The 6,000-nt window shown below is 37.6% G+C and overlaps 1 protein-coding gene across 2 annotated transcripts in view; it reads left to right on the forward strand.

Annotated features, from left to right (window-relative positions):
• CLOCK (clock circadian regulator) overlaps positions 1 to 6,000 on the forward strand; it is a 90,895-nt gene that overhangs the window by 47,577 nt on the left and 37,318 nt on the right. The window lies entirely within an intron of this gene.

Here is a 6,000-nt window from a genome sequence, read left to right on the forward strand (position 1 = left end):
TTCAATTTGTTATTAATATCAAAAGGGTAGATAATTCGAAAAGAATTATAATTTTGATTAGAATGGTGAATGCATGAATTATGTATTTGCTGTTTTACTTAACGTATATTTATTGAACATCTGCTCTGCCAGGTACTATGCTAGGTGCTCTGCTACAATTGACAGTTCTCATGAATTTGAAGTTTTTATTGAATATGTAATGTTCTTATCTAAGATGGTGTTACCCAGAAACTGGGTTCGCCTCTTGGTGGGTGCCAAGTCAATAGACCCAACCAAGCCAAAGACTGGGAGAAGGAAGGATTTATCATAACTCGCAGCACGTAAGGAGAACACGTGGTGGTGGTGGTGGTGGGATCTTTCACAAAGTAGTGTCTCCCCAGACAGCAAAATTGGGGAAGTTTTAAGCTAAGGGCACGTGCATATTCAGGAAGGGGCTTTAGCAGAGGAGAATTCAGCATAGAAGTGGGGCAAAGGTTGACAGAGTCCCAGCTTTACTTGGCTGAAGTCAGAAAAGGTCAGCATCATCATTATATCCTCCACTTGGGGTGGGGGGCCTTGGTTCCTACAGAACTCAGATGTATTATTATGTATATCCTTTGAGAAGGAACTAGGACTCTGCTTTATCCCTGCACTATTGTTTGCCTGCCTTTTCTCTCTCCCTGCATTCCTTTGTTTCCTTCAGATCATTAAATACTGAGATCAGGGCAAGCATGTGGCCAGGCTTAGATTACAAAATGGCTTCTCTTATGTCAAGAAAGCTATTCCTGGTTCTCTTTCTCCAGGGACCCCCTAACTTATCTGCTTACAGTGGGGCTTATGGTGTAAATATTTTGAAGTTACTTATAAATTACTCTTAAAATGCCCATCTCTTGAAAATGTATAACGGTACAGAGTCAACTGTTCTATAAGGATCTCTTTCAAGAGATGTTAAAAAGCGGTATCTCCTTCCCTCTGATTACTCTGCTACTTTGTACTTTGTAAAGAGAATGGACTCTATACTTAAAAGGCCAGATTCTAAAAGGGTACTTTGTTTCTGAAAGCCAGGCAATAAGTAATTTGCTAATTTCTTTGGGTCACACAGAAAATGATTTGGCTTTACTGCTTCTCTAGGGACTTTCTTTACAAGTAAGCTCAAGCAATAGTTGATTAGCCCAACATCAAAAATTGTTTGGGAATAAACAGATTATAGCAACATGTAAGTAAACTACTATGGGCAGAGAAAAGGACAGAATTTTCTGGAGGACTCTTTTTAAAAAAATATTTACGGGACTTCCCTGGTGGCGCAGTGGTTGAGAATCTGCCTGCCGATGCAGGGGACACGGGTTCGAGCCCTTGTCTGGGAAGATCCCGCATGCTGCGGAGCAACTGGGCCCGTGAGCCACAATTACTGAGCCTGCGCGTCTGGAGCCTGTGCTCTGTTAACAAGAGAGGCCGCGATAGTGAGAGGCCCGCACACCACGATGAAGAGTGCCCCCCCCTTTGCCACAACTAGAGAAAGCCCTCATACAGAAACGAAGACCCAACACAGCCATAAATAAATAAATTAATTAATTAAAAAATATTTACGTAGTGAAAAAAGCCAGGGAAAGAAATCCTCGATAGGATTAAGATATGACTAAGAGGGCTTCCCTGGTGGCGCAGTGGTTGAGAGTCCGCTTGCCGATGCAGGGTACACGGGTTCGTGACCTGGTCCGGGAAGATCCCACATGCCGCGGAGTGGCTAGGCCCGTGAGCCATGGCCGCAGAGCCTGCGCGTCCGGAGCCTGTGCTCCGCAACGAGAGAGGCCACAACAGTGAGAGTCCCGCGTACCGCAAAAAAAAAAAAAAAGATATGACTAAGATAAGATTGAATGGTGGGCTCTAATAAATAAAATGAAAGAATGTATATAACAAAACAGAAGCAGGCTCACAGATAAAGAAAACAAACTGGTGGTTACCAGTGGCGAGAAAGATGGGGGAAGGGACGAGATAAGGGTATGGGATTACCCCTACTATGTATAAAATAGATAAGCAACAAGAATATATTGTACAGCACAGGGAAATATAGCCATTATTTTGTAATAACTTTAAAGTGTAAATTACTCTTGTAATAACCTTGTAAAAACTTTTGTAGTAACTTCGGAGTGTAATCTATAAAAAAAATTGAATCACTATATTGTGCATCTGAAACTAATAATACTATAAATCAACTATACTTCAATTTAAAAAAATAAAGTTAAGTAACTTGAATAAAGGTATAATTATATGCTTTGAAACCACAGACATTTTTATTGGATTTTCTTTCAGTTATGTATTTATAGAAACTATATAATCTTTAATTTAGTCATAGGGTATAATTTGCAATGTGGTCAGACTTTTTAAAAGCCTGCTTCTTGGGCACTTTCCCTGGACTTCACTGAGAATTAGATTCCTTTTCTCTGTGTTCTCACGTTACCTTATACGTACTGCCACCGTGACACTTACAATGAATTGTAATTTTCTGTTTATTTTGATAATAATGGTAGATGTAAGCTTCCTAAGTGCAGGGACTTCATCTCTGTATCCACGTGTGCTGGCTAATTTCTCAGAGAGGTACTTATGAATTATTGATTGAGTATAAGTAAGTGAGTAGATTATTTGATGTAGATGTTTTAAAAACTCCTTCCTATCGCTTCTCGGCCTTTTGTCTAAGATCAAGTGTAGAAACTCCTTCCTAATGGCACACTGGTGTTGGATCTTTAGTGAGGGAATATTTAATTGCATTTTGAAATAACAACATGTCTACCACAGATCTAGTTGGGATCCAGGTGTTTGATCATTAACATTCTCCCCTCAGTGAGAAACCTCGTCACCATTCCCTCCTGGATTTTTTTTTTTAACTTTTAATTTTAGAACTATTTGTAGATTTATAGAAAAACCGAGAAGATAGTACAGAGAGTTCCCATATGTCCCCTACCCAGTTTCCTCTGTTAGTAACATCTTCTGGATCTTTTTGATTGTCTTGTCAGCCAGAGCATGTAGCAGGTGAACGTTTGGGCAGAGGAGGTCGCTGCTGATCCAGCAGACCCATTTCATTCCATGCGGAGTTAATAGTAGCCTTTATTAAAACAGTTTTTGTGGGTTGTTTTTACCGCTCTCCAGTTACGGTGGATCCTTTCCTTCACATCACTGACAATGTTGTATGTTATTTGAAGGTTTGAAAACAAAAACACAAGTGTGTTTTGAGAAAATGAAGTAATATTTGTTTAGGATCAAACACAGTAAGGAAAAAAGTATGTGATTTTCTGTTTTGGCTTGCCATTAATAATTAAACTGTAACAGATGCTAAACAAAAGGTTTAAAACAATGGTGTGCCTTTCTGTGTGTTTGAACATGCATACCTTTTTGTCTAAAACAGAATTTTGGCTCTTGCCCAGAGGGGGAGAAACATTAGCAAATCTCTAAATATAGACTTTAGTGTTTATAATTCAGTTCTGTTGAGAAATTAAAATTTGCCATCTTAATCAGTGGTCAATGTAACTTAACATTTTTTAATTTAAATTTGACTGTAAAATTGCAAGACTGATTCTATCGGTCCTGAAAAAATTTTTTTCTTAACTTTGTCATGTCGTGCTTATGAAATTAATTTAGGTACATTTTAACCTATTTGTGGCTAATAATCCGGAAAGGAAATTTATGAATTTTTTTTTTTTTCCTGGTGTGGCTTTCTACAACAGAATTATGGGGTCATACCACCTCCATGCCAGAAGGGATTTTAGACGTCCTTAGCCCAGCCCCTTTATGTTTGTTAGAAGCATACATGAAACCCAGAGAAATTGGACTTAATTGTATAATTTAGTGGAAGTGCCAAGACATAAAGTTGGGTCTCTTTACCAGGAACTTAAAATTTGTAAAAATTTACAGTTTAAGATTGTTTTCCTCATACTTGCTTAAATGTGTTCCTGAGAAGAGAATATATTAAATTTGTTACCATGTAATACAGGAAGGAAGATTCACCATGTTACAGCCTAACAGAGTCCAGGACTAAAAGTGCCACTATTAAGATACTGTATGAGCGTTTCATTTTCTACTCTTCTTAACTTGGTAATTTTGAATTATAAACACAAGACTGTGCTAAGAAAGTCAGTACCATCTTTGGTGTAAATGCAGTATGCAGAAATAACAATTTAGAATTTTTTTCAATAGTTATATGATTATTGGTGAGTAAATACTTTTAATAAGAAAACAAATATTTGAAATAAGCAAATAAAGCTTACTTGATAGGGCCAGAATCTCTGTTCCTTATGCCTGTACATAAGGAACATAGTTGTTTAAAAATATGTTATATCCAACATATACCTGACATTTTTTTGGAGGAGCTTTCAATCCCTTTTGAGCAACTACTCTCTATAGCAGGTATTTGTCAGTTTTCTCGCTGAGGAAAAGACAATTGATGGTAGTTAATAATTTCCACTGAACGGTTGCATTGCCCTAACGTAAAGAAAACAGCCTATTGATTTATATCATATGGCAAGCAGCAGGATTTACATTTCTTCTTCATGAAAATAATTGAGGGAGACAGAAGGATCCAGATAGCTGTCACTTCCTTCTCTTTCCTTTGACCTGTGCTTGGGAACTGAGTGGATGGTATGGCAACATCAAGTATGATCAACTTCATTTAGGGATTGGAAGTGTAATGGTTAATGGAAAGTCACACATCAGTTAGTTGCCTCCTAAGTCTGATTCTTCAGTTTATCAAGTGTCTGGGGAAGCAGAAGTGGTGCTTGTGATTACACCACTCTGTGTACTAGATATAGTCACATTATTTTCTCTATGCATATGAGACAGCCTATAGATTTATAGATAAAAAAGCAAGGGTGACAAAGATCAGATCATAATTTACTGAAATAGTGGAAGAAATGTCAGTAAAAGTAAATAATTGTAGGAAACTGTAATCATCTCCAAAATGAGTTTTAGTTCTGCAAATAGGTATCTTATTTTTCTATCAAGACTATTTTTTACATTAATGTCAATGCCTATATTTTAATACTTTATTTTATGAATAAAAGGCAATTTTCTAGCCTTTTTTGTTGTTCATGCCTTAATTTTTTGTTTATTCCTTCTGTTCTAGAGACTTTTCAGAAATTCAGAAAAATTCCTTGTTAAAATGCAGATATATTTTTGGTGTGGTTACCCCTTAAGGCGTATCAAGTAACTCCTTAATTCAAAATAATTTACTGCACTAATAACCGATATGTGCAAAGCTCAGTGTTATTGTGTCTTCATCTGAAGGATAGGAGATAAAGGTATAAGAGATAGGGCCCTTTAATTCACCCACAGAGCGGTAGGACATAGAGATTAAAATATAATTAAATATTTTTGATGGGAAATGAAGGATATGAGTAGTAATTACTAAAGGAACGTTATTATTTTTACTGTGGATTATGCAGTTAAGGGACATATTATTGAAGGAAATAATTTGAACTGGTCTTTGCAAGATGGAAGGGTACAAACATGTGGTGAGAGAGGGGAAAGGTACTCCATGAGGTGGACCTTGAAGGCTAGAGAAGATACAGAAGGAAGAGTGTAAATGTGTGGCTTGTACAAGAGTGGTAAACACCCCTTTTCCCACCTCTTACCATCCCCAGTGGCTGTTTTTTGTTACTGTTTGAAGTTTGTTTTGTTTTTAACCATCTTTACAGTGTTTGAAATACAAAATAAAAGTGAAATTTCTTAGTGGAACCCTTAGCCCGCTTTCACAACTCCTTTTCACTTCCCTTGCCCTCCATGCCTACCTCCATAGTCTTGGAGATACCACTTCAGTAACCCCAGGATTCCACAGGCCAGTTTGAAAATGTAGAGAAGCCAGGTAGACTGCAGGGGATTTGGCAGGAAATGTGAAGTCACTAAATTTGTTGTCGATGGTTCGTACAGACGGGCACTGTCCTATTCACTTTTTTTTTTTTTTTTTTTTTTTTTTTTGCTGTACGCAGGCCTCTCACTGTTGTGGCCTCTCCCGTTGCGGAACACAGGCTCCGGACG

Source organism: Lipotes vexillifer, unplaced genomic scaffold, assembly GCF_000442215.2.
Source record: "Lipotes vexillifer unplaced genomic scaffold, Lipotes_vexillifer_v1.1 scaffold1288, whole genome shotgun sequence".
NCBI classification, from domain to species: Eukaryota; Metazoa; Chordata; class Mammalia; order Artiodactyla; family Lipotidae; genus Lipotes; species Lipotes vexillifer.